The 12,087-nt window shown below is 50.7% G+C and overlaps 1 long non-coding RNA gene across 1 annotated transcript; it reads right to left on the bottom strand.

Annotated features, from left to right (window-relative positions):
- Positions 1 to 4,118: 4,118 nt before the first annotated feature.
- Positions 4,119 to 7,683, bottom strand: LOC135286362 (uncharacterized). The gene is made up of 7 exons (XR_010350721.1): positions 7,569 to 7,683; positions 6,977 to 7,185; positions 5,892 to 5,932; positions 5,750 to 5,791; positions 5,612 to 5,664; positions 5,351 to 5,537; positions 4,119 to 5,265 (listed from the first exon to the last, which is right to left on the bottom strand). It is a non-coding gene; the product is annotated as an uncharacterized LOC135286362 (long non-coding RNA).
- Between the last annotated feature and the right edge of the window lie 4,404 nt (positions 7,684 to 12,087).

The following is a 12,087-nucleotide window of genomic DNA, read 5'->3' as shown; positions in this document are numbered from 1 at the left end:
CTTGGACATCCCCATCTCCAAAGCAGCCTCAAAACCCCCTCCCCGAGAGTTCCAACCCAGCACCCCACTATCATCCCCTCTCTGGGTCATAGGCCTCGACTTATCTGCAGATGCCGCTCTGTGTCAGGTGCCAAAGAAGGCCACCTCGCCGTCTGGGAAGTTCCTGATGTCACCAGGCCGTTGCCTCTTAGTCAGCTGCATTCAAGAAAACAGAGCATCAATGCCAGATCTTGGCAGCGCATCGGCCAAAACCCGACAATTCTGTTACTCACCATTCTCCTAGCAATGCCTGGGTCTCTTATCAATGCCGCATGCTTCGGCTGCGCTCAGAGGCTGACGCCGTCGTCACAGGGTTCGCCTCGGTTGAGGGGAGAAAAGGTGATGTGGCATTGCTGAAACCAGAGTGGACCCCCGCTCCTCCTCCCTATTCCCCGACTCACTGCAACTCCTCAGCCGTTGCCAAAGGCTACCCGGGTCACACTCTTAAATAGAAAAGGCAGAGGCTTCATCATCAACTCCTGTAATACCTCCACAGGGCTCATGAGAGCAGCGATCACAGTCCATCGGCCAGTGTGAGACGGGGAGTTATGCATACTCCAAATGGATTGCCTAAAGCCCACAAACGAGAATAAGCATGCTTAGAGTTGCACCAGAGATTGAGATCTCAGCAATAACAACTGCTTCTGTCCACTAGTCACTGCTCACCTTGACCACTTCGCCTTGGCTGCTGCTAGATGGCTTTACTTCCTAAAAATAAAGAACAATGCAGTAACACAGAGTCACCATTTACACTCCCCCTGCACAGACAAACAGGGACTGACCTGCTCAGGGGAACCTACTCACCTGGGATGGGGTGCTCTGCCATGGATTTTATCCACCTGCATCTGAAAGAACGTCAGGACAAATGTCAAAGGGCTGCAGGATAACTTCACAGCTCCAGACACCTTGGGTCAACCTAGGAATACCATCTAGAGTCCAACTACACCCCACACTACAAATTTCAAGCCCCCAGGATTTGTCCTATCACACCAGACTATGCAGCAGGGCAGAGCAGCTCCGGCACAAATATGTGCAGACACCCGTGACACAGGACAGGACGTGACAAACAAAGGGGACACAACAGGGACAGAAATCTCTTGGCAAGAAGAAGGACTGCAAGGACCGAGGTGAGACCAACAGCGAGCTGATGAGGCTCACAGAACCCTGGAGGAAGAAGATGCTAACTGAATGATTTATTGCAAGAACTGCAAAGATGGATGCCTGAGAATCCTACTGTCAGAATCCTCTACCTATCCTTGCTTTCTTACAAGTCCGAATCCACAATAATGGATCCTTGCGGGCTGCAGCTGTCCCTTCAGCTCAGAACAAGACCTTCAAAGACATCTGACCGGAAGCTCCTAAAGAGAGATGCGCTTCTCATGCCTATCAGAGAGCCTGAGACAAAAGTCCTATGGCATTGGTGCCAGGCCAAGAAATGCAGGGTCACAGATGCCAAAAATGATGCCAGGGTTTCTGACAGGCTACTCAAAGGGCTAAGAAAAAAGACATGAGATACCCAAACAACACATAATGCACAATAGACAAGTGACACAATACACACCGGGACTGCTCTGCCCTGCTGACCACAGCACTGGGATCAAAAGTGACACTTTGCTTTTGTGTGGCCATAGGACGAGTTTTCCTGGATAGTCTCATCTCCAAGCCTAACTCAAAAATCCCTCCCAGGGAGTCCTGATGCAGCAGCCCCCTTCCATCCCCTCTGTGAGTCATAGCCCTCAACTTATCTCTTGCATGTCCGGGAATGAGAATCCACATCGGGTGCAAAGGAAGGCCACCAGGCTGTCTGGGAGGTTCCTGCTGTCACCGGGCTGTCATCTCCTAGTATGTCAGGATAAAGAAAACCAGACATCAGTGCATCATCTTAGCAGCACATCGACCAAAACCCGACAGTTCTGCTACTCACCGCCTCCTAAGAGTGACCGGCTCCTCGGGCCGCACGCTTCGGCTGTGCTCTCAGGCCAACGCCGACATCTCAGGCTACGCCTGGGTAAAGGAGAGACGAGGTGACGTGGCACTGCTGAGAACTGAGCGGACCCTCCCTCCCCCTCAATACCTCCCGGACTCACCGTGACTCCTCAGCCATGCCTGAGGGCTATCCAGAAGAGACCCTAAAATAGACAATTTCAAGACTTCATGACAGAGTCCTGCAATACCTCCACAGGGCTCACAAGAGCAGCAAACTTGGTCCATCAGCTGGTTGGTGACAGGGGCTTAGCAGAACCTGAGTAGATGGCCTAAAGCACACAAACAAGAACAGAGGCTTAGAGTTGCACCAGAAATTGAGACCCCTGCAATAACAACTGCTTCTGCCCACTGCTCACCTTGCCCACTTGAACTGAACTGTTGCTATATGCCTTTACTTCCTAAAATAAAGAAAAAGAAAAATGCTGTAACAGAGTCACCATTTACACTCCCCCTGCAGAGACAAACTGCTGGGACTGACCTGCTCAGGGGAACCCACTCACCTGGGATGGGGTGCTCCGCCATGGATTTTATCCATCTGCATCTGAAAGAAAGTCAGGACAAAAGTCAGAGGGCTGCAGGACAACTTCACAGCTCCAGACATCTTGGGTCAACCTAGGAATACCAGGTAGAGACCAACTACACCCCACACTACAAATTTCAAGCCCCCAGGATTTGTCCTATCACACCAGACTATGCAGCAGGGCAGAGCAGCTCCGGCACAAATATGTGCAGACACCCGTGACACAGGACAGGACGTGACAAACAAAGGGGACACAACAGGAACAGAAATCACTTGGCAAGAAGAATGACTGCAAGGACCAAGAGAATGCAAAATGAAATGACTGAGGTGAGACCAATGGTGAGCTGACGATGCTCAGAGAGCCCTGGAGGAAGAAGATGCTAACTGAATGATTTATTGCAAGAACTGCAAAGACGGATGCCTGTGAATCCTACTGTCAGAATCCTCTACCTATCCATGCATTCTTACAAGTCCTAATCTGCCATAATGGATCCTTGCAAGGCACAGCAGTAGGTACAGCTCAGAACAAGACCTGCAAAGACATCAGACTGGATGCTCCTAAAGAGAAATGCAATTCCAATGCCTGTTTGAGCTCCCGAGTCAAAAGTCCTACTGGTGCCAGGCCAAGAAATGCAGAGATCACAGATGCTAAGGATGATGCCAGGGTTTCTGATAGGCCACTCAAAGGGCTAAGGTAAAAGACATGAGACAGCCAAACACACAGAATGCACGACAGACAAGTGACACGATACACTCCGGGATTGCTCTGCCCTGCGATCAAAAGTGACACTTGGCTTTTGTGTGGCCTAAGGGGCCGCTTCTTGGACATCCCCATCTCCAAAGCAGCCTCAAAACCCCCTCCCCGAGAGTTCCAACCCAGCACCCCACTATCATCCCCTCTCTGGGTCATAGGCCTCGACTTATCTGCAGATGCCGCTCTGTGTCAGGTGCCAAAGAAGGCCACCTCGCCGTCTGGGAAGTTCCTGATGTCACCAGGCCGTTGCCTCTTAGTCAGCTGCATTCAAGAAAACAGAGCATCAATGCCAGATCTTGGCAGCGCATCGGCCAAAACCCGACAATTCTGTTACTCACCATTCTCCTAGCAATGCCTGGGTCTCTTATCAATGCCGCATGCTTCGGCTGCGCTCAGAGGCTGACGCCGTCGTCACAGGGTTCGCCTCGGTTGAGGGGAGAAAAGGTGATGTGGCATTGCTGAAACCAGAGTGGACCCCCGCTCCTCCTCCCTATTCCCCGACTCACTGCAACTCCTCAGCCGTTGCCAAAGGCTACCCGGGTCACACTCTTAAATAGAAAAGGCAGAGGCTTCATCATCAACTCCTGTAATACCTCCACAGGGCTCATGAGAGCAGCGATCACAGTCCATCGGCCAGTGTGAGACGGGGAGTTATGCATACTCCAAATGGATTGCCTAAAGCCCACAAACGAGAATAAGCATGCTTAGAGTTGCACCAGAGATTGAGATCTCAGCAATAACAACTGCTTCTGTCCACTAGTCACTGCTCACCTTGACCACTTCGCCTTGGCTGCTGCTAGATGGCTTTACTTCCTAAAAATAAAGAACAATGCAGTAACACAGAGTCACCATTTACACTCCCCCTGCACAGACAAACAGGGACTGACCTGCTCAGGGGAACCTACTCACCTGGGATGGGGTGCTCTGCTATGGATTTTATCCACCTGCATCTGAAAGAACGTCAGGACAAAAGTCAAAGGGCTGCAGGACAACTTCACAGCTCCAGACATCTTGGGTCAACCTAGGAATAGCATCTAGAGTCCAACTACACCCCACACTACAAATTTCAAGCCCCCAGGATTTGTCCTGTCCCACCAGGCTATGCAGCAGGGCAGAGCAGCTCCGGCACAAATATGTGCAGAGACCCGTGACACAGGACAGGACGTGACAAACAAAGGGGACACAACAGGAACAGAAATCTCAGGGCAAGAAGGACTGCAAGGACCGAGAGATTGCAAAATGAGAGGACTGAGGTGAGACCGATGGTGCGCTGACGATGCTCAGAGAGCCCTGGAGTAAGAAGATGCTAACTGAATGATTTATTGCAAGAACTGCAAAGATGGATGCCCGAGAATCCTACTGTCAGAATCCTCTACCTATCCTTGCTTTCTTACAAGTCCGAATCCACAATAATGGATCCTTGCAGGCTGCAGCTGTCCCTTCAGCTCAGAACAAGACCTTCAAAGACATCTGACCGGAAGCTCCTAAAGAGAGATGCGCTTCTCATGCCTATCAGAGAGCCTGAGACAAAAGTCCTATGGCATTGGTGCCAGGCCAAGAAATGCAGAGATCACAGATGCCAAGAATGATGCCAGGGTTTCTGACAGGCCACTCAAAGGGCTAAGAAAAAAGACATGAGACATACAAACAACACATAATGCACAATAGACAAGTGACACAATACACACCGGGACTGCTCTGCCCTCCTGACCACAGCACTGGGATCAAAAGTGACACTTTGCTTTTGTGTGGCCGTAAGATGACTTTTCCTGGATAGCCTCATCTCCAAGCCTGACTCAAAAATCCCTCCCAGGGAGTCCTGATGCAGCAGCCCCCTTCCATCCCCTCTGTGAGTCATAGCCCTCAACTTATCTCTTGCATGTCCAGGAATGAGAATCCACATCAGGTGCAAAGGAAGGCCACCAGGCTGTCTGGGAGGTTCCTGCTGTCACCGGGCTGTCGTCTCCTAGTATGTCAGGATAAAGAAAACCAGACATCAGTGCATCATCTTAGCAGCACATCGACCAAAACCCAACAAGTCTGCTACTCACCGCCTCCTAAGAGTGACTGGGTCCTCGGGCCGCACGCTTCGGCCGAACTCCGAGACTGACGCTGTCGTCTCAGAGGAGACGAGGTGATGTAGCACAGCTGAGAACTGAGCGGACCCCGGCTCCTCCTCGATACCTCCCCGACTCACCACAACTCCTTGGTCATTCCTGAGGGCTACTCAGAAGCAACCTTTAAATAGAAAATTTCAAGGCTTCATCACAGGGTCCTGCAATACCTCCACAGGGCTCACAAGAGCAGCAAACCTGGTCCATCGGCCGGTTGATGACAGGGGCTTGGCATAACCTGAGCAGATTGCCTAAGGCACACAAACAAGAACAGAGACAGAGTTGCACCGGAACTTGAGACCCCAGCAATAACAGCTGCTTCTGCCCACTGCTCACCTTGCCCACTTGAACTTGACTGTTGCTATATGCCTTTACTTCCTAAAATAAAGAAAAAGAAAAATGCTGTAACACAGAGTCACCATTTACACTCCCCCTGCACAGACAAACAGGGACTGACTGCTCAGGGGAACCTACTCACCTGGGATGGGGTGCTCTGCTATGGATTTTATCCATCTGCATCTGAAAGAAAGTCAGGACAAAAGTCAGAGGGCTGCAGGACAACTTCACAGCTCCAGACATCTTGGGTCAACCTAGGAATACCAGGTAGAGACCAACTACACCCCACACTACAAATTTCAAGCCCCCAGGATTTGTCCTATCACACCAGACTATGCAGCAGGGCAGAGCAGCTCCAACACAAATATGTGCAGACACCCGTGACACAGGACAGGACAAACAATGGGGACACAACAGGAACAGAAATCTCAGGGCAAGAGGAATGACTGCAAGGACCGAGAGAATGCAAAATGAAATGACTGAGGTGAGACCGATGGTGAGCCGCTGAGGCTCAGAGAGCCCTGGAGGAAGAAGATGCTAACGGATTTATTTCTTCCAAGAACTGCAAAGATGGATGCCTGTAAATCCTGTGGTCAGCATCCTCTACCTATGCGCATATTCAAGAAGACATCACAGATGCTAAGAATGATGCCAGTTTTCTGAACAACTCCTCAAAGGGCTACAGTGAAAGACATGAGACACGCAAACACATACAATCTTATGAACTCCAGGACGTTACAGCCCATGGCTAGAAAAGATGGATGATGATATGGCTGGGAGCAAGGCCTCAGAACATGTCCTACTCGACGCTTCTGCGATGTGACTCGGAAACACGGCCGAGCCCGCCAGTAAAAGAACAAATGATATCGGCATCATGCAGAGAAGTGCAAGCGTTCAAGAACCTACGGCTGATGCTTGTGGTAAGGGCCTCGAGGGGAAAGAGGCAGAGATATCTGATCCGAGGGACCCCAAAGACACACTAGGTAACACAGTATACACCGGACAACACAACACAGACTGGAACTGTTCTGCACTGCGCACCCTACAGCTGTTAGCAAAGGTAGAGCCTCTCCTTTTGGGTGTCTTGAGAGGGCATTGCTTTTCCCCCTGCTAATTTTTAAATCTGTCCCAGGAATTTCCAACCCACTACTCTCCTATCATCCCATCTCCAGGCGGTGGCCCCCAACTTATCTTTTGGATGACCGGTGATGTGAGTCCATGCTGGACCTGAAATGAGTATGCCTCAGAGCACCTCTGCCACGATCGCCTGTTAACCTCTCAGTCAGCTGCAATAAAGTAAACCAAAAACAACATATGAGCTTTGTGTTATATGGGCCAACTCCCAGCAAGTCGGCTACTTGTCCTCTCCTGAGTGTGCCTAGGTCCTTGAGTCTCTGGCTTCACACTGAGTCCAAGCGTGTTATTGTGAGTGGCACCTGGGTTAGAGAGAGAAAGTTACATAGCATTTCTCTGACTGCAATGGATGAGCTTGTGTGCTGTAGACACTGTTTCTCACCCTGCTGCCCTCAAAACCACCCACAATAACTCCTAAATAGAGTCATTAAAAGCTTTTCACCCTCCCTCTCCTAATCACAATGCTTAACTCATTTGAAGCCTCAATCTCAAATATCATCTTGGACACAGAGCAAATCCCTTTTGTGACATTATGAATCTGCTGAAAAATGTACTCCACTTGACACAATCTGGAATTTCAGAAAGTTGCATTCCTCAAAAAAAAAAACAAACAAAAAAAAAAAACAAAAAAAAAAAAAAAAAAAAACCCCAAAGAACAAAAGCAGAAATTACAAAAGCACCTTACCACTCCCAAACCCACAATCCAAAAATCATGAACTTAAATACTCTCTATGCTCCATGCTGTTTTCCTCACAGTATCTTCAAAGCTCCTGTTGCTTTACATACCCAAAAGCACCTGCTGAAAACAAGCTGATATAAGCTGAGAGAGCTCTTACCTTAGCAGATCCCAGAGAGAGAATGAAGCACCTTAGCAAAGGCTGGGGTTAATATACCCCTGATGGGCCCCGCCTCTCGTTACCACAGCACCTGGGAAGAGGGAGGGGCAAATCCCACCAGGTATAAAAGCCCTCAAAGCAGCTGCAGCTGTTTGGCTCCACTCACTTGAATTTGAGAGGGGTAAGGGGCTTGCTGTAGGAGAAAACTCTTCAGAGAAATGACAGTGTTTTCTTTTTGCTACAACTGTTTGGACTAAAAGGGCAGATGCTGGTAAGAAATAAAACTTTGTGTTTAGCTTGCGTGATTAGATAAATTGTATAATTTGTTGTTAACTTACATAATTATTTCTTGGTGAGTACTGAGCGGAGCTTCAAGTGTGACTAATTAAGGTAGAGAACAGTACTAATTATATGAATGATCTCACTCTCTTTGGGGCCTTGAATTAGGGCTATCTATATCATAAAGAAAAAATAGAAAAATAATAGTCTCCTAGCATTAGGGCTACCCAGGTACCAGCCTGGCCCTTCTCTGAGATACTTGGTCCTAGAGAGTGGAAAAAATTGCCCTGAAATGCAAATTTAAACCTTCAAAATTCTGAAAAAGGCAGAGCTTCCTTCAAGTGAACCTGTTTAAAATTAGAAAATGGGACAGTTGCTTCCACTGAAACTGATACAATGGCAAATAAATGCCCAGGTTTGCAGGAGGCACTTGGCACTGTCAAAGCAGCCAGTGTTTGCGGTGGGGGCATCTTACGTCTGGGTGGAATCCTGTGCTGTGCGGCACTTCAGCAGACAGTCGGCCACTCAGGGCCAAAGGCAGCTGAACAGCAATGCTGGGCTTTTCCCTGAGAAACAAAACTCACCAGCCCGGGTTCCTTGTTTCACTTTGGCACTCTAAGGCTGACTACAGTTCTATTTGGCTGCTACGTTTGTCTGGGAGATTTGGGGTGCCTTCTCCTCCCCTCAGCCTTCTTCTGCCGCGTCCCCTTCTTCTCCCGGCACTCCTCGGCGAATTTCCCTGCCGCGTTCCCTCTTTCCCTCCACCCCGCAACACGCCGCTCTTTTCCCCTCCCACAGAGACCCTGAGAGGCTGCAGTGGGGAACTCGGGGGTGACACAAAGAGGCTGAGGGGCAGGGGGTGCCTCGAGGGGCAAAGTGGGGGGTGCCTGAGGGTGAGAGGTGAAGCAGCCCTCACACCAGCCCTAACATCACCCTAAAAACCACCCCTACCTGGGTGGAGAGTGCTCGGTGGAGGTTAGGGAGCTAAGGGACAATGTCGGGGGGTTAGGGTGACACACAGACATTGTGGGTGGGGGGGCCTTGACAGGTGGAGAGCTGCCACTGAGGGTTCGGGGTGCAAAGGACACAGGGTACCAGGTAGGGTTAGGGCACAGGTGCAGCACCTCTCACCCCAGCCCTAGCCTCACCCTAACCAGCCCCCCAAAGAACAGCCTTTTCCCCCAACAGCAGCACAACCCAGCAACCCTAAGAGCGGGAGCAGACAGGAATCCTCCTGCTGGCACAAGACTACAACCCTCACAGCAGGACAAGGACGGACCCCTCAGAGGACAACAAGACCCACTGCAAAAAGATAGGGAAGACATCAGAGGGTTTGAGAGCAACAGCTGGGCCTTGGAGGCTCAGCAGGTTTTTCTCAAGGTTTTTCCACAACTTCTAAGGATATGTAAGGGATTCTAGAAGGCTTCTCAGCACATTCTGGGCATTTTAGGGTATTCTAAGGAGGTTATAAGGGCTATATCAGGGGTTTTTGGAACACTTTCAGGGTGAGAATCAGAAGGGATACTCTCTGAAAATGCAGAGTTTTAAGACTGCAGTGGAATACATTTAAAAAGGGCCTGAGGTCACAGAGTGAATTGGGAAAAAAAGTGATGGTCTAAAGAGGGTAAGTTCCAGGCCAAATGGAGTCATTGTAGCTAGCACCAGATGCAGACACCTGTGTAGGAGATCTTGCTTTGACTGCAGCCCCTGGTGCGAGGACACGAGGCTTGACTCTATTTGATCAGAAGGCTGATTTATTATGACATATATTATACTAAAATACTGCATTACAACTATACTAAAAAGAACAGAGAGAAAGAGATCAGAAGGCTACAAAGACAAGAATAGAATAGGAATGAATAACAACAATCCTGTGACTACTCACAGCTTTGGCACAGGTGGCTGTGATTGGTCACTCCATGAAAACAATCTACATCAACTAATGGAAGATTCACCTGTGGCACTGCACAGCAGCAGGTAGTTATTGTTTACATTTCTTTCCTGAGGCCCTCAGCTACTCAGGACAGGAAAAATCGTAGCAGAGGCTTTTTCAAAAAAAATCTTGGCAACATCGAGGAATCCTGCACTATAGAAATGAACACCCCAAAAAACCTACATAAAACCTGACACCATGAACCTTGCCTGGTGAGTTTTGTTTCTCAGAGAAAAAGCCATCGTTCGTGTCCAGGGCCCGGTGGCCCGGAGTGGCCGGCTGCCTGCTGAAATTCCGCATGGTTCAGGATATCTCCCAGATGCAAGGTGCCCCCACAGGCAACTGTGTCTGGTTTGACAGTGCCAAGTGCCTCCTGCAAACTGACATCAGGAACCTGGCCTGGTGAGTTTTGTTTCTCAGGGGAAATGGCATCGTTCGTGTCCAGGGCCCGGTGGCCCGGAGTGGCCGGCTGCCTGCTGAAATTCCGCATGCTTCAGGATATCTCCCAGATGCAAGGTGCCCCCACAGGCAACTGTGTCTGGTTTGACAGTGCCAAGTGCCTCCTGCAAACTGACATCAGGAACCTGGCCTGGTGAGTTTTGTTTCTCAGGGGAAAGGGCATGGTTCGTGGCCAGGGCCCGGTGGCCCGGAGTGGCCGGCTGCCTGCTGAAATTCCGCATGCTTCAGGATATCTCCCAGATGCAAGGTGCCCCCACAGGCAACTGTGTCTGGTTTGAGAGTGCCAAGTGCCTCCTGCAAACTGACATCAGGAACCTGGCCTGGTGAGTTTTGTTTCTCAGGGGAAAGGGCATCGTTCGAGTCCAGGGCCCGGTGGCCCGGAGTGGCCGGCTGCCTGCTGAAATTCCGCATGCTTCAGGATATCTCCCAGATGCAAGGTGCCCCCACAGGCAACTGTGTCTGGTTTGACAGTGCCAAGTGCCTCCTGCAAACTGACATCAGGAACCTGGCCTGGTGAGTTTTGTTTCTCAGGGGAAAGGCCATCGTTCGTGTCCAGGGCCCGGTGGCCCGGAGTGGCCGGCTGCCTGCTGAAATTCCGCATGCTTCAGGATATCTCCCAGATGCAAGGTGCCCCCACAGGCAACTGTGTCTGGTTTGACAGTGCCAAGTGCCTCCTGCAAACTGACATCAGGAACCTGGCCTGGTGAGTTTTGTTTCTCAGGGGAAATGGCATCGTTCGTGTCCAGGGCCCGGTGGCCCGGAGTGGCCGGCTGCCTGCTGAAATTCCGCATGCTTCAGGATATCTCCCAGATGCAAGGTGCCCCCACAGGCAACTGTGTCTGGTTTGAGAGTGCCAAGTGCCTCCTGCAAACTGACATCAGGAACCTGGCCTGGTGAGTTTTGTTTCTCAGGGGAAATGGCATCGTTCGTGTCCAGGGCCCGGTGGCCCGGGGTGTCCGGCTGCCTGCTGAAATTCCGCATGCTTCAGGATATCTCCCAGATGCAAGGAGCACCCACACGCAACTGTGTCTGGTTTGAGAGTGCCAAGTGCCTCCTGAAAACTGACATCAGGAACCTGGCCTGGTGAGTTTTGTTTCTCAGGGGAAAGGGCATCGTTCGTGTCCAGGGCCCGGTGGCCCGGAGTGGCCGGCTGCCTGCTGAAATTCCGCATGCTTCAGGATATCTCCCAGATGCAAGGAGCACCCACAGGCAACTGTGTCTGGTTTGAGAGTGCCAAGTGCCTCCTGCAAACTGACATCAGGAACCTGGCCTGGTGAGTTTTGTTTCTCAGGGGAAAGGCCATCGTTCGTGTCCAGGGCCCGGTGGCCCGGAGCGGCCGGCTGCCTGCTGAAATTCCGCATGCTTCAGGATATCTCCCAGATGCAAGGTGCCCCCACAGGCAACTGTGTCTGGTTTGACAGTGCCAAGTGCCTCCTGCAAACTGACATCAGGAACCTGGCCTGGTGAGTTTTGTTTCTCAGGGGAAATGGCATCGTTCGTGTCCAGGGCCCGGTGGCCCGGAGTGGCCGGCTGCCTGCTGAAATTTCGCATGCTTCAGGATATCTCCCAGATGCAAGGTGCCCCCACAGGCAACTGTGTCTGGTTTGACAGTGCCAAGTGCCTCCTGCAAACTGACATCAGGAACCTGGCCTGGTGAGTTTTGTTTCTCAGGGGAAATGGCATCGTTCGTGTCCAGG

This window comes from Passer domesticus, chromosome 26 (assembly GCF_036417665.1).
Source record: "Passer domesticus isolate bPasDom1 chromosome 26, bPasDom1.hap1, whole genome shotgun sequence".
In the NCBI taxonomy this organism is placed as follows: Eukaryota; Metazoa; Chordata; class Aves; order Passeriformes; family Passeridae; genus Passer; species Passer domesticus.
This window is presented reverse-complemented; position numbering and strand designations above follow the sequence as displayed.